Raw genomic sequence first — 23,546 nt, 5'->3', positions numbered from 1 at the left:
TCACAATCAGGAGGCTGTGAGTTCAATCCTAGGTAGAGGCAGATATCAATGAGAATATATCTGCTGAACAGAACTCCGCATTGGCGACAGGAATGGCATCCGGCCATTAAAATCTCTGCTAGCTCCATTCAGTTGCCCAGACTCCACCCCGCAAGGGATTATGGGATCATTAAAAGAAGAATTACAGTAGCTTGTTCTGGACATAACTGCCATGCTAATATCTGCACTATTTTGGTCTCTCAAAGACCGTCAAAGACCCATAAAGAAACTAGCTGCAGCATTCAGCCAAGTGACACAATATACATTGTGACCTAGACCAACTTACCAAAAAGAAAGAAAAACTTCCATTTAATTGGTAGCATACTATTTCCCTATTGCATTAGTTCTCATAAAGACAAATGACTCATGCGGGTAGGGTTTTTTTAAAAAAAATCTGCTGGAATTATATATTGTTTTCAGTGAGAACAATGGAAGCTAGTCAGGAGAGATGGAAATTTGTCTTTATATAGTAACAACACTGTATTTTAATAACAATCACAATTTCGGGGACTAAAACAATCTCCTTTTATTTGAGTGATGGGCATATAGAGTCATTAGTTTACTCAAGAGGAAATGTATATATAATTAGCAATCAATCAAATCTAATGAAAAGGAGAGATTGAAATACCTATCATTAAAATGGTAAGGATATAATTTTTTCTTCCTCCAAAATAGATTGAAGGAGAAAAAGCGGACAATCTTCAGAGACACACACAAAAAATGTTTAGTCTTTTGCCATTCCTCTGGAGCAATCTATAACTTTTCTAAACAGGTTTTAGATGATCCATGGTTTGACACAAGATGTGCACATTCAGTTATGTTATACAGTATATATCACTTTACAGTGCTTTACAGGCCTCTCTAGGTGGTTTACAGAGTCAACGTATTGCCTCCAACAATTTGGGTCTTCATTTTACCCACCTCAGAAGGATGGAAGGCTGAGTCAACCTTGAGCCGGGTGAGATTTGAACTGACAAATTGCAGGCAGCTGGCAGTCAGCAGAAATAGCCTGCAGTACTGCACTCTAACCACTGTGCCACTGCACCTCATAGATATTGAAACACTGCTATCGTGTCCCCCTCTAGTCCTTCTTTTCACTAGACTAGACATACCCAATTCCTCCAACCATTCTTTATATGTTTTAGCCTCCATTCCCCCAATCATCTTTGTTGCTCTTCTCTGTACTCTTTCTAAATTTTGAGAAAACTATGTTGCATATATACAGGGCTTAGTTTCCATGGCATCATTACATAATTTTGAAGCACATCAGAGGTGGTATTCAGCTGGTTCTGATCGGTTCTGGCAAACTGGTAGCGAATATTTTGAGTAGTTCAGAGAACCAGCAATTACAACCTCGGGCTGGCCACGCCGCCATCTATTTGCTTCCTCCCGAGTCCCAGCTGATTGGCTGGGTCTTCTTTTGTTGCCCTGCACAGGAGAACGAAGCTGGAAAGCAGGTTAGTGGGGTATGGAGGGAATGGGATTTTGCATTTATCCTTCCCCAGCCACGCCCACAGAACCAGTAGTAAAATTTTTTGAATCCCACCACTGAAGCACATGTAAGTATTTAATGAAGCAACATCTATGCTTTCTTGCAAAATGTGACTTCTGCTCTTTCCCACAACTTTGCAGGAGCATCAAGCGATGCTTGCACTCTGTATCCATCTTGTTTATAAATCTTCGTTAGCAGTTCTTCCATTGCTGGTACTGGATGACCCCACAGACGGTGCCCGTAAAGATTAATTCAGTTTCTTCTGAAAACTGCAGTAAATATTCCTAACAGGGTGGGACAGGTTAGTAATGGAACATTTTAATTAAAAATGGTGCGAGCAGAGATACTTGAATTGTTTCTCCTCTGATGAAAAGAAAGGACGCAGAGAATTATCCTCCGTTACATGTGCAAATTTATCTCTAGACATGTTCTACTGCAAAGTAAAATGGGAAATAGGGGCAAATGTCACCACTTTGTCCCCGCAGCATTGGAGGGAGAGATCAGTCAAGGAGAGAAGCAACCTAGAACTAAGGAGAAATTTCCTGACAGTGAGAACAATTAATCAGTGGAACAACTTGACTCCAGAAGTTGTGAATGCTCCAACACTGGAAGTTTTTAAGAAGATGTTGGATAACCATTTGTCTGAAGTGGTGTAGGGTTTCCTGCCTAAGCAGGGGGTTGGACTAGAAGACCTCCAAGGTCCCTTCCAACTATTCTATTCTATTCTATTCTATTCTATTCTATTCTTTCTAAAAAGGGAGTAGACTGTCCTGCTGTATTCACTGAGACATATTCATCTGCTTCTTTAATACTTTGGCTAGCAAATCCCTCCAAATACTTCTATGAAATTCCAGGTAAGTGTCTGTTTTGGCCACTGGTAGCATTGCTTTGAAAACAAAATCAGATGGGGTTGATGGATTGGTTGATTGATTAAAATTGATTCCAAGTATTGGGCCTCCATTCTTCTGAGGTCAGTAAAATGAAGACCCAAATTGCTGGGGACAATATGCTGACTCTGTAAATCGTTTAGAGAGGGCTGTAAAGTACTATGAAGCTGTATACAGTATAAGTCTAAGTGCTATTGCTATAATTCCGAAAATGTAACTAAAATAGAGTAGAGTAGAGTAGGGTAGAGTAGGGTAGGGTAGGGTAGGGTAGGGTAGGGTAGGGTAGGGTAGGGTAGAGTAGAGTAGAGTAGAGTAGAGTAGAGTAGAGTAGAGTAGAGTAGAATAGGGTAGAATCGAATCGAATCGAATCGAATGGAATAGGATAGGATAGGATAGGATAGGATAGGATAGGATAGGATAGGATAGGATAGGATAGGAGTTGGAAGGGACCTGGGAGGGTTACTCATGAGAGTAACCAGCTTGGCAGGCCAAACAGGACAAGGAATGAAACCTACCACTTCTTCAATGAGTGGGTGCCTTTTTTAAAAACAACAACAAAGAATCGAGAAAGCTTGCATCTATTACTAATAGAATACAAAACAATAAATTCCAAAAAATTACCGTTCCTTTCTTTGACAGACTCTGTGCTTGTACTCTGTGTAGTACAAGCAAGAGCAATTGGAAAGGCTGTTATGGATCAAGCTGGAAATTACAACAATGCTGACACTTGTTCTGACGTAGAGAGTAAAAAATGCTTACCTGTAAAATCTTTGTTCCTATGTTGATGGGTCTATTTATAAGTATCAGCCGCTCTCCCTCTGCAAAGAGCCAATGATGAACCAGTTAAAAAGAAGCCTACAGACTTCCAAACTTCTAAAATTAGGTGAGTGCCAGTGAGTTATGTTACAAAGGATGTCCTCGTTTCCCCTTATGTGTTTCTTTGTGCTTTCCCATTTTTACTGCCTGTAAAAAAACGGTAACCGATGCTATCAAAAAAAAAAAAAGCAGAGAAGGCTGCTTATTTTTATTAAACCTGAGTCAACAAAAATTAGACACACAGGTTGTTCTTTCTGAAAGCACAAGAGGGATCTTTAGGGTAAGATATTCCTATCCAAAAGAGGCCATAAACTCTGGTACATAAGATGAACAGCAGGCCACTCGTCAATTAAGTGTGCAATTTTTTCCCCCCGTTCTCGGGTCAGATTGCAACCACGGAGAGAGTAAATGTTACTCCAAAGCTCTCTAATGCTACCTACCCCAGTGTTAAAGCAGGAGGCTGCTGATAATCACACGCCCGTCTTTGGCTTGGTTTTGAATACATGCAAATGATACATTTGCTTGCATGTAGGGAAGAAGAGATGCAATTTCACACTGTTTAATTTAGCAGGTGGTACCCGTGTTTTTTTTTTAAAAAAAAAGAATGAACACCTGCAGCAGAATCCTCTTAGAGAAAAATCTCAGCTGAGATAAATGGCCCTTGTGCATAAAGAAAATGCCATTTTCATTCCGATTGGGACTGTTAACATTGTTATTTTGCTTGTTGGATATCAACCGAATAGACCCCTATAGGTCTTTAAAGAGACAGGTGCATTATGCCTCGGGACTAAACAGTGAGAAACATTTTAAGCAAAACATCTTTACTTACAGATTAACAGAGTTGGAAGGGACATTGTAGGTCATCTAGTCCAAGCCCCCCCCCACCCCCGCCGCTGCCCAAGCAGACCATTTCTGACAGTCCAGTCTCTTCTTGAAAGCTTCCAGTGAGGAAGCACCCAAAACTTCTGAAGGCAACTTCTGTTCCATAGGTTGATTGCTCAATCTAAGAGTTTTTATTAGGAGGAGCAGGCTGAGTCCAAGGGAGGGGTCAAACGTGTCATAAATCATGAGTCCCTGCATGTCTACAAGAGATCCAGCCCACCATGAATGCCTCTCTTATCTCCCGCTCATTTCCATTGATCAGTAGTAGATAAGATTCTTGTAGAGAGCTTAATATCCATAGCAATAGCACTTAGACTTATATACCACTTCACAGTGCTTTACAGCCTGATCTAAGTCAGTGGTGGGCTGCTCCCGGTTCTGTCCGGTTCTATAGAACTGGTAGTAAAACCAGCGGGAGTCCCCGCCCACCTGCCACAACATCATCATGATGTGTTCGGCATGAGCCAAAGACACACGTGCACTCCCATTGCGAACCAGTAGTAAAGGTAAGTAGAACCCACCCCTGATCTAAGTGGTTTACAAAGTCAGCCTATTGCCCTCAACAATCTGGGTCCTCACTTTACCGACCTCAAAAGGATGGAAGGCTGATAGAAGTCAACTTGAGCTGGTCAGGAGCGAACTCCTGGCAGTGGGCAGAGTTAACCTGCAATACTGCATTCTAACCACTGTGCCACCACGGCTCTTAATCGGCCAATAAATCTTTATACGCATTTGAACTGCCTAAATCTCCTGATTTCCTCAGCATTTGACATTTAGCCAGGTGTAGTTAACTCTGTTAAGTATCCTGTGATTGATTTTTTTTTTTTTGGATGGGGGGACAGGAATCACATTTTCTCCTTCACCATCCTTTTCTTGGCAAAGTTTTGTGGCGATGTAAATATCTGTGCCACAACTGATTTGGAAGAACCCACAACTGATGCCACAATTGATTTGGAGTAACCACGGTTATTACTTTTTCACTGATAGCTGAATAGCAAAACAAAAACAAGAAGAGGAACAAGAAAATTGCAACATTAGGTCATGTTACCCTTGCTCACAAGGATTATTGTGTGAGTCCCAGCCACGTTAATGACTCCCATATATCCTTGATATCCTGAAGGCTTCAGTCATAGGTAAAGAGTGTTTAATTAATTTTTAAAAAAATTAATGAACTTTACATTTTCTTTCAGAACAACTTGGAAAACAATGTTCAACTGACATCTATTGTTATTCATATGCAGTTAGTCATAAGTAGTTAATAACCGAGTGAGTAAAATAGCCCCACGTAGGGAAGATGCATTTTTACACTCATTTTATAGTTATGCACAGGAAAATATGGAATTTAATTACTTTTGGGACACTAGTTTATTAGACTTCTAAATTAGTTAAACGAAAACATTTAAAGGCTGTGAAGATGTATTTTTAATATCTCCTTTGTGCTTATATAATCTAGTCAGAATTAATCACATACTTAGAAATGGACTGTAGATATGTTAAAGGCAGGCAGTTGTTCTGGAAATATTATTGCCTTTGCCAAAATAAAGTTACATAAAATACAAAGTGAAGTTTTTGTTCCTCAGTGATTTTAAGAGGTTTTTCCAGGGAATCAATTTCTTTTTTTAAAAAAGACCAAAGTATTTCTTAGACTATTTTTTTCAGACAAGATGTGGCACCCGTAGCATAGGTAGAATTCTATATTCTGAAGACTGCAATGTTGAGATACTATTATTTGTTTAATTATTGTGGGTAATAATAGAAGATAAACAACAGCCCTCCAGTTTCAAATTTCAAATCTTTATTGTTGGTGCACAACATATGTACAATGAGATTGGTTGAGTGCACCACCCCCCACAACACAATACAAATCACAGTGAAGACAAAAAATCTCTAACCCAATAAATCATATTAACAAAACACTCAGTCCTATTGCACTGGTGTGAACATGTTACACATTGCGCCAGCCCTGCTGTCCATCATACTACGTAGTTATGATGTTATTTCTCATTCAGGAGTCTGACAGCCCATGGATAAAAACTGTTCTTCAGCCTGTTTGTGCGGCTGGCTATACTTCTATATCTCCTTCCTGATGGTAGGAGGGTAAAGAAGTGATGACCAGGGTGAGAGTCGTCCCTGAGGATTTTCCTCACTCTTCTAAGGCAGCGGGTCCATATGATCTCATCTAGTGGTATCAGTATAGTAGTATAGTATAGTATAATTTTATTTCTATACCGCCCTTCTCCCGAAGGACTCAGGGTGTACAGCCTATTTAAAAACACAAGACAAACATCAATTAAAAATTTAAAATTATTAAATAAATTCGGCTCAGTTTAAAACTCCAGAAATTTAAAATACCCCAATTTAAAATTATTATGTTGATAGCCCGGCCTGGCGGAACTACAGGGTCTTCAGTGCACAGGGAAATACCTGGAGGTCGGAGATCTTACGTATTTCCGAGAGCAGTTCATTCCACAGGGCTGGGGCTCCCACAGAGAAGGCCCTCCCCCTGGGTGTCGCCAGCCGACATAACTTGGCCGATGGCACCCTGAGGAGACCCTCTCTGTGGGAGCGAACTGGCCGGTGGGAGGCTATTGGTGGCAGAAGTCGGTCTCGAAGGGGGCAGCCCACAATGTTTTGTGCTGTGCTCACCACCCTCGTAATGTTTTTCTATCCACGGCTGTCAGGCCGGCATGCCATACTGTGATGCAGTAAGTGAGGACGCTTTCTATTGTGGACCGGTAAAAGGAGGTCATCGGTTTCTGTGTGGCCTAAAGATCAACCAAATCTAACTTGGGTCTGATGCCATGGCAATCTTTTGACGGGTATTTATAAAGAAAATTATTCTCCTGGCTTAATTGGAGTCGAGGAATTGCCCATGAAAATGCATGCCACCTGCCAGAGTTCATTTTAGCTGCAGTCAAGTTCGACTTTGAAATTCCAATTACCATAAATGTTCCATCACCTGGGGAAAGATGCAAATCAGACAGGAGAAAAGACAAGACAGCAAAGCATGCTGGGCAGGTAGAAAACAGGAATCTGGTTAACTAGTAGCTTCTTTCTTCCCTTCTGAGAGGTGAAATCCCATATCCCCGTTGTACAAAATTTACGGGTTGTCGTGTTTACCGTTGAATTGCAAAAATCTGGTGTCTGTCAGATGAGCAGGGCTATCTTGCCATTTGTGACTAAGGCTTTCGCTTTCCTGTCTAAAGGAATCAGCAACATGTTTAGCAAATAACAGGAGATTCAAGCTAATGGCAGATCCCTTCTGGAGACACAAGACATTTGCAATTCATGTTCCTTTTCAAGTGATTCAGCTTTCCTTTAGGAACCTCATGATAACCTCCCCGAAGTCAGTCCATATAAGAAAAAAAAAAGTCCACAATCATCAGTGAAGTATGTGTTTGTCATGTTTTGTTCCAAAATCAATTATCATCTTTCTTTGGCTGAGTGCCTGAGACGGTTTAACAAGGGAGTTGTCACACACCTTGTAAAATCTAATATATATATATTGGTAGTGTGCTGTGTTTGTCTGATAAATCTTCACAACTTGTGACTTACCACAAAACCCAATGAGAGGTACGGGGATCAGATGTCTTTTAGCCTTACTTCTTAAAGGAATGTGGAAGAAATAGCTCTTAAAGCAATCTACAGTGTGGAAACCTTTTGGGAAAAGTGTATTTTCTAATAACTAATAGCTAATAACACCACCTTTTTTTGGAGTAGTACCATAAAATTATATATCAACGGAAAGATAATTTAATCAGGAATGTAATGCAATAACTTTTATGAAAGATTTGCTATTAGAATAGCAGTTACAGTATAAAGAAGAAAAGTGAAACACGTAGAAAAAACGAGATGTACAAAAATGATCACCATAGAAAAAATGAGATATACGAAAATGATCACCATGTCAGTTAATACTTAGTTGGGTAACCTTTAGCATGAATTATGTCCTTACAACATCTTCCCATGGAGTGAACCAAGTCTTTTAGTTCTGCAGCTGTTCTAATGTGAAACCAAGATTGAATGATTGCTTCTATTAACTTGGTTTTATTGCTGGGTCGCTTCTGACTAACAAGTTTCTTTAGTCGGCTCCATAGATTTTCAATTGGGTTAAGGTCTGGGCTATTCCCAGGCCATTCCAACAGTGGAATATGATTATCTTGAAACTTCAAAAAAAAAAAAAGTGGTGTTATTAGCCATTAAACCTCAAAAATACACTTTTCCCAAAAGGTTTCCACAATGTTGGCCACTACTGTATCTATATCTATCTACCTGCCTGCCTGCCTACCTGCCTATATCATCCTATCATCTCTTTCTTTCTTTCTTTCTTTCTTTCTTTCTTTCTTTCTTTCTTTCTTCCTTCCTTCCTTCCTTCCTTCCTTCCTTCCTTCCTTCCTTCCTTCCTTCCTTCCTTTCTTTCTTTCTTTCTTTCTTTCTTTCTTTCTTTTTTCTTTCTTTCCTTCCTTCTTCCTTCCTTCCTTCCTTCCTTCCTTCCTTCCTTCCTTCCTTCCTTCCTTTCTTTCTTTCTTTCTTTCTCCAGCTCTACATCTATCTGACTTACCATCTTTCTACTGAAGTCTGATCAGTTTCAGCAAAAACTGAAGTGCAAACATGGCTGAAGTCACCGGTCCTGAAGAACAGTATTTTTGCCTGTTCCTAATCCAACTGCTCCTTGAACTGCTGACTGGGAAATCTGATTGTTTGAAAACTGGAGCTTTGTTGTCCTAAGAAGTCCTGGAAGAAAGAGACAATCTCAGTTTCTGAAACAGCTGGCAAATAGGAATTCTGAACCTATGGCATGTGAGACAAAATAGGGAGTGAATTATGCATAATTGTCTGATAAATGCTACAGTCTTGAAAAGGGAATTGAAAAGAAAAAAAACAGCAGATATCTCAAATCACTGGCTACCAAAAAAAAAAAAAAGTTTATGCTCAACTAATTCAGTTTGTGGATGAAAATTTCATTTGAAAAGCATCATTACCATCACTCACACTGGGTATCTTTATGCAGTTTGGGTGACTCATATATCCTTTAAAAAAAAAAAAGTTCTATAAACCAGAAGTCTATTTGTTTACATATAATCTCTGATATGGTTAAGTGATCTATTAAGGGCAGAGTGAGGAGAATACCTCATGGATGATTTCAACGTTATTTTCATAGTGATCAATTAGTGAACAGCAAGAAAGAAAATACAGTAAGGATACAATCTTTGTGCCCTTTCAACTACATCTAGATTTTCATTTTTGTAAAAGAGTTAGTAATCAATTCTCCCTTTGCCTCTACATTTCTATTAATGCATCCTGAATCATAGCTTAAAATATTGTTCTCCTTCTCCTTCTGATAGATAGATAGATAGATAGATGATAGATAGATAGATAGATAGATAGATAGATAGATAGATAGATAGATAGATAGATAGATAGATAATTGATAAATAGATGATGGAGAGATGGGGAGAGAGAGAAAGAGAGAGAGATAATAGATAAACAGATGATGGATGGATGGATGGATAGATGATTGATAGATAGATAGATAGATAGATAGATAGATAGATAGATTAGATAATAGATAAATATAGATTAGATAAGGTAATAAATAGATAGATGATGGATGGATAGATAGATAGATAGATAGATAGATAGATAGATAGATAGATAGATAGATAAGAGATAGCTGGATGGATGGATGATGGATGGATGGATGGGTGGATGGGTGGATGGATGGATGGATAGCTAAATAGCTGGATGGATGGATGGATGGATGGATGGTTGGACGGATGGATAGTTTTCAAGGATCTATATGTAGCTGAAAGTTCTTAAGACTTTGGAGATTTGCTGTCAGTCTGAGTCAGATAATGAATTTTAAATCTGATTATGCTTTAGATAAGTTCTCTTTTATTGTTTAAAACGGTGAGTTATATCTCACCATGATTTGATTGCACTGACAGGAAAGTTGTATGTGTTTTATTTCTCTTAGTAGTTAGTATAACTTTTGTTGACTATTTATGGAATTCTAATTCTGTTTCAACTTTACCTAATCTAATTCAGCTGAGGGTGTTTTCTTTGTAACCCCAAAGCAATGATAATAATGACTTATTGGACATAATTGCATTCTAATGGATGCCCTCTTATCTTTGTTTTATAAATTATAAAGACATCTAAAAGCATTATTTATAAATCTACAACTTAAGGACCAGTGTGCTTTTGATGATTTCAAAGGGAGAGCTGCCATTGCTGTCATATTTTATTAATTGGATACTTAACTGCTGCTGCGTTATAAAGATAATATATAATTAGCTGAGATTCATTTTTAATGAATGTATCATTGATCAGTAACCATTCTTATTGAAGTTTTAGCATATTTATATTGGCTTTGTACTCAAAAGTCACTCTTAATCGGTTCCTGGATTATCAGTAATTGTATAATATTCACTTTCTCTCCTGGGTTAGTGCCTATTTATGGCAGTAATTAAAAAACGTACAACAGGCAATTGTGTCCCTGTGTGGTCTCTGTCTAATGCCAAAACAACCACAAAAAATGTGCTTATATCCATTAGTCAATACCCTAGTCCACGCGTGTCAAACGTGCCATGTCATGTTGCCATCACATGACATTTCCTTTTTTTTAAATCAAGTTTTATTGATTTCCCTCTCTCTCCCCCCGCCATTCAGCCGCATATTATATGAATATCATATCTTATACAACTTATCGTATACATACATACAAATACATTTTACTTACAATTTAGTAAGTAAATTTAGTTACAATTTCTGCCAAGATCATCTTTTTCCATATTTTTTAATTATATCTTAATATTTCTATGTTTATTTATATAAACAACATCTTCCTTCACCCTCAAATTCTAATTTCTCTATTTTTACTCATATTTATTTTTTTTTTACTTTTTTTTGGAGAAATATTTTTATTTTAAAACAAAAACAAGACATAAAACCATGATCATTCCAAACATTTACAGACAGTGAGTCGAACGGTTCATATTCTCTTGTGCATAAATCCATTTCTAAAATACCAATTTATAACAGCAACTTATATCTTTTATAGAAAAAAAAAACATCAGATATTTTATCTTTACATCAACCCCATATTTCATACTTCAATTCCATAATTTATTATCTATCCATTGATAAAACAAATCCCATATCAAATAATATTTTTTATCTTCCTGTTCTCTAATTTCAAATGTCAATTTACTCATTTTAGCACATTCCATAATTTTCTTAATAATCTCATCATCAGTAGGTCACTTCTCTCCTTTCCAATTTTTAGCAAATACGATTCTAGTCGCTGTTAAAATATTCACAATTAAATATTGCAATTCTCTGTTATATGTTTCTGGTAAAATCCCCAATAAAAATATCTCTGGTTTAAAGTCAATATGTTTCTTTGTCATTTTTTCCAACCACGTGTGTATCTTAGTCCAATATCTTTTAGCTTCTACACATGTCCACCACATATGGTAATATGATCCTGGAGTCTGATGACACTTCCAACATTTCTCCGATTTATTCTTGAACGTTCTGGCTATCCTTGTTGGGGGTAGGTGCCACCTGTAAAACATCTTATACAAATTCTCCTTATATGCTGTAGATATTGTCATTTTACGACCAATTCTGCAACCACAATTTTTGCCATTTCTCTAAATCAATACCATAACCAAAGTTTTCCCCCCATGCTATCATTGACTCTTTAACTTGTCTTCTTCCAATTTTACCTCTAACAAGTATCCATATATTTTTTTTTACTTTTTAATAATTCACTCTTTATCCTAATACATTTATACATGTTCGGGGTTGCCTTTCTTCTATTTCATCTTTTTTATTGCACTGCAATCTTTCTTCTCATTCTCTTCCATCTCCCTCCCTTCTTTTATCCTTCCTACTTTCTTCTTTCCTCCTCTCCTCCTCTTTCCCTACTTCCCTTCCTTTCTCCCCTTCTCCTCTCTTTCTTCCTATCTAACCTTCTCTCCTACTCTTATTTCCCCTCCCTTCCTTCCTCCCCTCCACATGACATTTCCATTCATGGAGATGGGATGGGCGTGGCCTGTGTGTGACCCATCCAGCCCAGGGCCACCAATTTGACATCCCTGCCCTCATCTAACCTGGGGGGGGAAAAATATAGTCCTCTAATTTTAAAACTGTACAGGTAGTCCTTGATTTACGACCACGATGGAGCCCAGAATTTATGTTGCTCAATGAGAACTCACTTGTTAAGTGAGTTTTGCCCCTTTTACCACCTTTCACGCCACATTTGTTAAGTGAATCATGGCGCTTGTTAAGTTGATGTGGTTGTTAAGTGAATCTGGCTTCCATTCCATTGAAGGTCGCCAAAGGGGATCACGTAACCCCAGGACACTGCAACCGTCATAAATATGAACCACTTCTCAAGCATCCGAATGAAAATCACATGACTGGGGGGGAATGCAGCAACAGTCATAAGTGTGAAAAAGGGTCATAAGCAGTGGTGGGACTCAGATGGTTCACACCGGTTTGGGCAAACCGATTGTTAAATTACCCACCACCCTCCCACTATCAAAGTGGATCCTGGGCGCTGTGCTGCAATGGAGAAATGGAAAACGGAGTGGCTAGCACGAGGGAAGGAGGAGGAGCAGGGAGAAGAAAGAGGGAAAGCGGCCTTCTCCTTCCCTCGCGCCAGTCGCTCTGTTGCCCGTTTCTTCATTATATGCAGCGCTCAGGATTTGATAGCGGTGGGGCCAGTGGTGGTATTCAGCCAGTTCTATCTGGTTCAGGAAGACTGCTAGTGGTGGCTGCAGGAGGCTCCACCCACCCACCCAGACATCATAAAAATCCCATTTTTGATGCTCTACGCATGCGCAGAAAGCCCTGTGCACGCGCGGAGGTGGCTCACATTTGCGAAGCGGTAGCAAAGATAAGTGAATACTACCACTGGGTGGGGGGTTATTTGTGACGCCCCTCCTGCGCGAGCTGCACTGGCTCCCAATGGTCTTCCGGGTGCGCTTCAAGGTTTTGGTTACCACTTTTAGAGCGCTCCATGGCTCAGGACCAGGGTACTTACGAGACCGCCTTCTGCCACCAGTAGCCTCTCACCGACCAGTTCGCTCCCATAGAGAGGGGCTCCTCAGGGTGCCGTCGGCCAAACAATGTCGACTGGTAGCCCCCAGGGGGAGAGCCTTCTCTGTGGGGGCACCTGCCATCTGGAACAAGCTGCCCCCGGAGATACGGAGGATTCAAGACCTACGCATCTTCCGCCGCGCCCTAAAAACGTTTTTATTCCAACAGGCTGGTCTGGCCTAACTCTCCCTTTTAAATTGGGTTTTAAATTGGGTTTTAAATTGGGTTTTAAATGTTTTACATAAATTGGATGTCTTAAATTTGTTTTTTGAGCCCAAATTATTTAATTTATTTTTAATAGTTTTTAACTTTTGTAAGTTCTTTGTATTTTTATCCTGGCTGTTCACCACCCTGAGTCCTCCGGGAGTAGGGCGGTATACAAATATGATAAAATAAATAAATAAATAAATAAATAAATAAATAAATAAATAAATAACAACTAGTTTGCCCAAAGTCGGGTTGGCCATCGCGGGAGACTCATCCCGCATGTGCAGCGGAGTTAGAGGATGGGGATGGGCCACACCTCCCACAACAGCCAACCTTACCCTGGGCGAACCAGTTGTTAAATTATTTGAATCCCACCACTGGTCACGCGTCACATTTTTCAGCGCCGTGGTAACTTCAAACGGTCATTAAGTGAACTGTTGTAAGTCGAGGGCTACCTGTATTGAATACAAATTAAGAAAACCTCACTTTCTCAAGTTCACAGCAGCTCATTTTCATTTCCCCCAAGTGATGGCATTATTCTGCACCATATCAACGATCTTACAATTACAAATGTGGGCTGCTGCCAAAATTTTATTCATTATTGTGTTCAGCAAGTGATCTCATTTGCTCTAGACCAAAAGAGGTGACAGGAAAAATTATGAACTAGGAATGGGGGACTAATATTTCAGCCTCACGCAACCTTGGTTTCTAATGCATATTTTTGCAAACTTATCGTAGATCCTTAACTTAGTTCTGCAGAAGCTCGTCTCCAAAGGACCTTGGTAGGCAGAAGAATGAGGGATAGACAGTAACTATTACATTAGAAACTTTGAGAAACAAAACTGAATAACAGAGTTGGAAGGGATCTTATAGGTTACCTAGTCCAGCCCTCCACTCAAGCAGGAGACCCTACACCATTTCTGACAGATGGCAGTCCAGGCTCTTCTTGGAAACTTCCAGTGATGAAACTCCCACAGCTTTTGAAGGCAAAGCTGTTCCATGGATTGATTGTTCTCACTGTCAAAAAATTTCTCCTTATTTTTAGGTTGAACCTCTCCTTGATCAGTTTCCATCCATTATTCCTTGTCTGGCCTTCGGATGCATTGGAAAATAGCTTGACCCTCTTCTCTCTGTGACAGCCCCTCAAATATTGGAAGATTGCTATCATGTCTCCCCTGGTCCTTCTCTTCACTAGACTAGCCCTGCAACCGTTCTTCATATGTTTTAGCCTCCAGTCCAGCTCCTGAACAAAGGGCCCAGCTCCCGAACAAAGAGAACTGGTTCGGTGACGTCATATTGTCACCGCTACCGGCTCAGCCGAACCAGGCCGAACCGGGAGGAACCCATCACTGCTCCAGTCCTCTAATCATATTGATTGCTCTTCTGGGCAAAGATCAATTATTTACATGTAAAACGTTCCACATTTTACATTCTACATGGAAAACGTTATCTTTTTGGAAGCTCCTTAGCAAGAACAAGTGCTATTTGTTTTCCTGTACACACACCGTACGTGACATGGATTCTCCACGATACAGGTAGTCCTCAAATTACAGCCACAATTGAGCCCAAAATTTATAAATTTGTTAAGTGAGACATTTGTTAAGTGAGTTTGGCCCCATTTTACAATCTTTCTTGCCACAGTTGTTAAGTTAATCACTGCATTTGTTATGTGAGTAACCTGGTTCTTAACTAAACCTGGTTTCCCCATGGACTTTGCTTGTCAGAAGGGGAATCACATGACCCTGGCAACGGTCACAAGTATGAATCAGTTGCCAAGCATCTGAATTTTGATCACATGATCATGGGGATGCTTCAAAGGTTGTAACTGTGAAAAATTGTTTTAAATCAGTTTTTTCAGTGCCATTGGTGAATGGTCACTAAATGAACTGTTGAAAGTCAAGGACTACCTGTACTAAAATTTGCAATCTCAGCTTTCTAGCTCATGTACAAGTTTGCACGTGTATGCAAGAACATCTTCCTGCCGCAACTTCACTGATGTCACCAATGCAGTTTTGAGGAAGGATGAGCTATTGTTGTGGCCCGCCGGTGGCCAGCGGAGTGGCAGCAGAGTCGGACAGTGAGGAGGTTGGGGAGGAACATGGGCCAGTCCTGGGGGATGAGGAAAGCTCAGATGAGGGCTCTGCATCGAAGGCAGGGAGGGAGCTAGATAGCAGTGAGGCAGAGGATCAGCTGGAGCCGGTTCCCAGGGTGTGCATGCACAGAGCTGTCAGAAGATAAGAACAACTAAGAAAGCAGGGTCGACTTGGGACTAAAGCCACACCTTGGAGATGATTGGCCCCTCCCATAGGAAACAAAAGAGTAGTGAACGGGGAGTGGGCTTTTGCAGGAAACAATTCGTTCGTTCGGTCAGTCATTTCAAGAATGGAAAGTTCTGTTAGTAACTCTGTGCCACGTTTTGCCTTACACTGCATTTGGAAACTAGTTATCTGGCAGCTTGCCAAGCAAGATAAGGTGTGTTGATAAATATTCCTTTGAAAAACTGTTTGAACAGGCCTTGCTGACTGAGAATGACAGGAATTCACAGTCGTGTAAATAAAAGAGGTTTTGCTGGGACCAAGACTCTGCTTCCTGCTTTTTAAGGGAGCCTAGGTCAGAACAGCTATGTCCCTGGTTCACCTATGGCAGGGGTGTCAAACTCAATTTCATTGAGGGCTGCACCAGGGTTGTGTTTGATCTCAGAGAGCTGGGGTGGGTGTGGCCAGCTTGACATCACTTGTGTCGGGGGTACCTGTGGTGGCCTAAGCACTCTGCCAGAAAAAAATGGGCTCCTGAGCTCCGTTTTTGGCTGTGACAGCCTCCTGCAACTCTCTGCCAGCAAAAATGGAGCTCAGGAGAGTCCTCCTGATGGGAGGCATCACGGGCTGGTCCCCTCGCTGTTTCCAGGGGGCCAGATCTAAGCATGCGCCAGAGGTGAAATCCATTTTTTTCTTTACTACCGGTTCTGTGGGCGTGGCTTGGTGGGCATGGCAGGGGAAGGATATTGCAAAATCCCTATTCCATCCCCACTCCTGGGGGAAGGAGACTTCAAAATCTCCATTCCCACCCCACTCTGGAGCCAGCCAGAGGTGGTATTTGCCAGTTCTCTGAACTACTCAAAATTTCTGCTACCGGTTCTCCAGAACCTATCAGAACCTGCTGGATTTCACCCCTGGCGCGCACTCACATTTTCGGTGCATAAGTTCCTGAATAAGTTCCTTGTTTTTTTTTTTAAGAAATGAAGAAAACAAACATGAACATCAGGTATCTCCAGGGCTCTGAGTTCTGTGCAGTAAAAATCTGAACCATCCGACAATAATTATTATTTTCCTGCAGCTTGTGGTTGTCCTTTATTGACAGCCAATTGTAGCACTAAGAATTTTAACCTATGGCACGGAAAATAAATTATGCGTGGTTGATTACAGCCCAGGTGCAAATATCTTGAGCTTTATTAAGACAAGGATTGTTTTCAGCACTCATGTGAAAAAACCCACACTTGGAACTATCATTATGTATCCAATAATTGTGACCCAAACCTACAGTAAGATATCTTGATTGCAAGATGCAAGACTGGGGGGAGTTATTTATTTATATAGCCATCCATCTCATGCAAGTGGGAGGCTTAAAGGATTCAAAACAAACTCACTAACAATTCCCCTCCCCTTGACATCCAATAGTTAGTCTTTCATATAATGGCAGTTTGGTCTACTGGCTTACATAACAGCCAGTTTGGTCTAGTGGTTAAGGCACCAGGCTACAAATCAGGAGACCGTGAGTTCAAGTCCTGGCTTAGCCAACTTTGGGCCAATCACCAGGAAATGACAAATTCTAGCCCTGATTTAAGTATGAAAGCCAGCTGGCTGACTTTGGACCAATCTCCAGAAGATTGTGAGTTCTAGTTCTGCCTTAGGACTAGAAAGCTGTCGAGGTTACTTTGGGATAGTCACTATCTCTCAACCCAACCCAACCCACAAGGTTGTCGTGGTGGAAGAAATAGAAGGAACAGAGTGTGTTGGGTATGTTTGCCACTTTGAGTTATAGTAAAAATAATAAATGCAGGATACAAATAAATAAAATAAATATTACCGATTTACAATTACTACAGTAGCAATAGCAATAGCACTTAGACTTATATACTGCTTCACAGTACTTTTACAGCCCTCTCTAAGTGGTTTCCAGAGTCAGCATATTCCCTCATTTTACCAACCTTGGAAGGATGGAAGGCTGAGTCAACTTTGAGACTGGTGACATTTGATCTGCCAAATTACAGGCAGCCATCAGTCAGCAGAAGTATCCTGCAGTACTGCACTCTAACCACTGCTCCACAGCAGCTCTTGACCGCAGCTTATATACACTTCATTTCATATAATATGTATTTAAGGTTCACTAGCTAATCTGGACTGTAAGGCGATCAAATTGGTCAGTCCTAGGGGAGATCACAATTAAACTGATCCGTTTGGGGGTACACTGGTATAATTTTAAATCGTTTTTAATTGGGTTACTGATTTTAATTTGGTATTGTATTGTGATTTGTATTGAAGTTGTCATTTTGTAAGCCGCCTTGAGTCCCTAGGGAGAAAGGCGGCATATAAATTGAAATAAATAAATAAATAAATAAATAAATAAATAAATAAATAAATAAATAAACCCTGACTGCTCTTTAGAAGGCCAGATCCTAAAGATGAAGCTCAAATACTTTGGCCACCTAATGAGAAGGAAGGACTCACTGGAGAAGAGCCTAATGCTGGGAAAGATTGAGGGAAAAAGAAGAAGGAGATGGCAGAGAACGAGGTGGCTGAATGGAGTCACTGAAGCAGTTGGTGTGATCTTAAATGGACTCCAGAGGATGGTAGAGGACAGGAAGGCCTGGAGGAACGTTGTCCATGGGGTCATGATGGGTTGGACATGACTTCTCAACTAACAACAACAACAAGCTTATCTACACTTCACACATTCTTATCCTCTAGTTTTGCTAGAGATCATTACAGAGTATCAACTAAACATTTAGTTCAGGGATCATCCACATCTTTGATAGGGAAGGTTTTTCAAAAGGAATGAAACTATCCACGTAAAACATCGGGAAATCATAAGTAAGCATGGATATGGAATTTTTGGAAACATGTCTATTTCTTTAAATGGGGTGGAGAGACGCTGATTCTTCTACTTACAGAAGGATTTCTCATGGCTTCTACTACACCGAGGGTTTTCTTATCTTGAGCAACATAAATACTAGCTGCACATTCAGATTTCAGAATTTTTAGATAAATATGCCGGCTAAAATGTATGCACACAGAGAGTGCATCAAGATCTACCATTTTACTGATTTACTGAAAGATACAATTTGACCAAGGGGCCTCAAGTTTTGCATGCAGTTTACACATTGCATTATATATTTATAGACAAGTTTCACCATCGTTTCTGCAAGGTTTCAAGGATCATAATGTATTCATACTTATGTGCACTAACTTTCTAACACTGACCCTTGGGAAACACTGACATTTTGAAGCTTCTTTTTGTTTAATCACCTGTAAAAGGTGTGTGATTTATTTCTAGTCTTTTCTGACTTTTCCTAAGCTTAGGTGTTAAATGTGGGATCAGATTATGAATTTAGGGAGATTAAAAAGATTTACCGTTTCAGTTAAAGATATGAAAGTTAAAAGTGTGGATTTACTTAAATCCACTGAAGTCACGAAGCACATTCAGAAAGGATAGTATGAGAAGCACTTGATTGCAGTTGGTAACTATTACAAAACGTACACTTGTGTTTGATCCTTTCAATTATGGGGGAACCTGTTTTAAGAGTCCTGATCTTATTTATTCTGGGAAAAAAAAGTCCTTTCAAAATGCACTTATTTTCTAACCCAGATTCGGTCTAATAATAACAGTTATCAAGGATGCAAGATTAAAACCAAATGTCTCCATGCTCTATGACAGGGGTCAGCAATCTGTGGCTCTGGAGCCTCGTGCGGCTCTTTGGGCCCTCTTCTGTGGCTCTCTGTCAGGTAATCTCACCATTGGCTGGCCCCGCCCCTCACCCTCCCTTCCCAGTCACTCCTCGCCTGGCCTGAGAAGGTAAGAGCGATGGCGGGGGATGGAGAAGCGGACAGGGCAGAGACAGAGAGATACAGAGAGAGGGAGAGAGAGAGAGGGGGAGACATAGAGAGATACAGAGAGAGAGGGGGGAGGAAGAGAGAGAGAGATGTTAAACATGGTTTCATGGTTCCCAGTGTTTTTTAACAACTGGTTCTCTGCCCTAATGACCGGCTGGGTAGGCGTGGCTAGGGGGCAGGTCATGTGACTGGTGGAAGTGAGTGACATCGAGTTGGCCACGCCCACCCAGGTTTTGTGGCTCCCGGTGTTTTCTTTTCTGTGGGAAACGGGTCCAAATGGCTCTTTGAGAATTTAAGGTTGCAGATTCCTTCCCTACGACATTAAGGAATGTGGACTGAGTCAAGATATTGGAACATTGAAGGCTACTTCAGAAATTAAAGCCACAGCATCTGTCATGGAATTAAAGAGACATAGGGGCAGAACGCAAATGGGCCAGAGAAGGTTTTATTTATTTATTTATTATTTATTTATTAGATTTCTATACCGCCCTACTCCCGAAGGACTCAGGGCGGTGCACAGCCAAACAATAAAAACACATGCAATACAAAATTTAAAAAATAGAATAAAATCAAATTAAATAATTTTGGCCCTGACAAATTTAAAACCCCAAACTTTTAAAACCAATTTAAAATTGAATATATAAATACTAAAAGATATTTAAAATTTTAAAAATCTTTTATAAAAGGTTGAAATGGGAAGCAAGCTAATTATAGTAATAAATCCCCAAACAACTGGAGCACCACTTGAATATCTTCTGCATTGACCAAACCAGGGGTGAAATCTAAAATTTGTTACTACCAGTTCTGTGGGCGTGGCTTAGTGGTGGTGGTGTAATGTGACTGGGTGGGCGTGGCCAACTTTTTTTTTTTTTACTTTTAAAAGCATTTTTTTCTACAACCTTAAGAGGTTGCAGAAAAAAAATGCTTTTAGAAGCCTCTGATGATCAGGCAAGTCAGCTGGGATTGCCAGAGGCTTTTAAAGGCATTTTTTTTCCTACAACCTCTTCGGCGGAAGGGGTTGCAGAAAAAAATGCTTTGAAATCATCAGAGGCTTTTTTTTTTAACTTTTAAAAGCATTTTTTCAGGTGAAGAGGTTGTAGAAAAAATGCTTTTAAAAGTACAAAAACCAGCCTCTGATGATTGCGCAGCTCAGCTGGGCATGGGGGGGTGGGGTGCAGGGATTTTTGCTACCGGTTCTCCAAACCACCCGCCACCATCGCTAATGGATTGGGCGATCCAGTCCGAACCGGGAGCATTTCACCCCTGGACCAAACTAATCAGTCAATTGTGGAAGGCAGCTTTCTTTGGAACGGCTTACATTCTGTGATAATATCTTTAAATGTTATTAAACAGCAACTAGCTATCCCAGGTCCTTGGGAAGGATAAAGGTGGATAATAGGTGGATAAAAATGCCAAATCCAGTCTAAATATCTAGCTGACTTTGTGACCACCACCACCACCACCACCACCACCAACAACAACAACAACAACAACAACAACCATCCTCCTCCTCCTTGGGCATTGTGTATCAGTTCAGCAGTCCAATACAATGACATCCCTAAATATTAGCATCAGATTATGAGCCTAATAGTAACCCAAACATTCTCAAGGGTTTTCAAAAAGAGAGAAGGCTTATGCTTCTGGTTATTGCAGAATACTACTGCAATGCTCTCTACATGGGGCTCCCCTTGAAGAGCACCCAGAGGCTCCAACTGGTCCAGAATGTGGCTGTGTGGGTGATTATGGGAGCGTCATGGCGCTCCCTTGTAACACCTCTCCAGCATGAGCTGCACTGCTCCCAGTGATCCCCCGGGTGCAATTCAAGGTGTTGGTGACCACCTTTAGAGCGCTCCATGGCTTAGGGCCTGGATATTTACGGGACTGCCTTCTGCCACCGAGAGCCTCCCACCGGTCAGTATGCTCCCACAGAGAGGTGCTCCTTCAGGTGCCGTCGGCCAAACAATGCGACTGGCGGCCCCCAGGGAGAGAGCTTTCTCTGTGGGAGCACCTGCCCTCTGGAACGAGCTCCCCCCGGAGATACGGATGATTCCGGACTTACGTACTTTCCGTCGGGCCCTTAAAATCTTTTTATTTCATCAAGTCAGGCTGGCCTAATCTCTCCAATTGTGTATTTTAATTTGGATTTTTAATGGGGGATTTTAACTGTCGGGCCAAAATGTTTAATTTTTTTTTTTAAATTGTTTTTAAATTTTGTATTTGATGTTTTTTACTTCTGGCTGTTCACCGCCCTGAGTCCTTCGGGAGAAAGGCGGTATATAAATTTAAATATTAAATTAAATTAAATTAAATTAAATTATTGCTTTCTGAGCTATGGTGAAGATTTTCCTGTCCAGTTGTGTCTGATTCTTGGGCACAGTACTCATTTCTGTTTCTTGGCCAAGGGAGCCAGTATTGTCCAAAGACATTTTGGGTTTCAGCAATCTGGGTTTTTTTTTTACTGACCTCGGAAGGATAGTAGGCTAAGTCAACCTTGAGCTGGTGAGAATCGAATTGCTGAACTGCAGGCAACCAGCAGCCAGCAGAAGTAGCCTGCAGTACTTCACCACGGCACATGTGGTACCTATTAATCTACTTGCATTTGCATGCTTTCAAACTAGTAGGCAGGCAGGAGCTGGGGCAAGTAATGGGAACTCACCCCATTGCGCAGTGCTTGGCTCTCGAACCCAGACTGCCAGCTTTCAGGCTGACAAGCTTAGCGCCTTTAACCCCTGAGCTATCACTCCCCTCATTGATTTTTACAATGCATTTAATACATTTTCAAACATTGCATATGTTGAAACACCGATCTTTGCAGAGCTTCGTATTTTTCATTACTTCTTCAAAGTCATGCTTTGACCTCTTTCTAAGGATTATTTTTTTTTCTTCCCTGATTTATGAGAAGCATCAGATTTGCCTGGAAAGTTCAACAATGTGCCTTATCTTCTGCAACTTTACAACCCCATAAACTGTTTTCCGTGACTCTAGTTACTTTTAAATGTTTTAATGTGCGCCCGATGGGGGGAAAAAAAGGCAGTGGGAGATATAGAGTATTCTGTCAAATTATCCATTAGTTCAATCTTATTCACTGGCATTAAATATCAAAGGACAGAACCATACTTAAGCGTAGGGAGAAAATTGTTGCCTACTGACAACCAGGCAGGCTACTGTGGAGAGAATGATAAAAAATATATATATAACATAATATTTAAAGGAAATAACATTTTCTCAGTGGAGAACATGTGCATTATTGTTCACACTGAAAAGTAGGAATTAATTAAAAAAAAAGTGATTTCAGAAAGAATGAGTTGTTCATTTAGACTGATGAAAAAGTTTAGATTTTACAACAGGCAAAATCAGCTCTGGAAGAAAAACATGCAGAATCCATGTTCTTAATCCTAAACCAGGGGTCTCAAACTCAAGAGCCTTGGTAGTACAGGGGTTTAAGGCACCCTGTTATTAAGCTGGTTATTAAGACCAGCTGCTTGCAATTACTGCAGGGTTCGAATCTTGCCAAGGCTCAAGGTTGACTCAGCCTTCCATCCTTTCTAAGGTAGGTGAAATGAGGACCCAGTTTGTGGGGGCAATAAGCTGACTTTGTATAAATATACAAAAGGATGAAGGCTATTGCTGAGCACATTGTAAGCCGCCCTGAGTCTTCGGAGAAGGGCGGCATATAAATCAAATTAAAAAAAAAAGGTTCACGGGCCGGATCCAGCCTGTGGAGTGCATAAATCCAACCCATGGGACCGGCCTGGAAATATGAAGGACCAGCCCATGGTGCCTCTGCCGGCTAAAATGGCCCATGTGTGGCCCCCTCCCCATGGCCTGTTTTCAGGCTCCATGGCCTCCTGCAGCACTTTGCCAGCCAAAAAAGGGAAACTCGGGAGGCCTCTGTGCAGCCTGTTTTTGGCTGGCAGTGAGTTACTGGAGGTCGGGAAGGCCCAAAATGGAGCATGGGGGGGGGGCTTAGGAGGCCTCCATGCGGCCCATTTATGGCCAGCAGAG

This window comes from Pituophis catenifer, unplaced genomic scaffold, assembly GCF_029215685.1.
Source record: "Pituophis catenifer annectens isolate HBS135680 unplaced genomic scaffold, rPitCat1.0.hap2 SCAF_4, whole genome shotgun sequence".
NCBI lineage: Eukaryota > Metazoa > Chordata > Lepidosauria > Squamata > Colubridae > Pituophis > Pituophis catenifer.
This window is presented reverse-complemented; position numbering follows the sequence as displayed.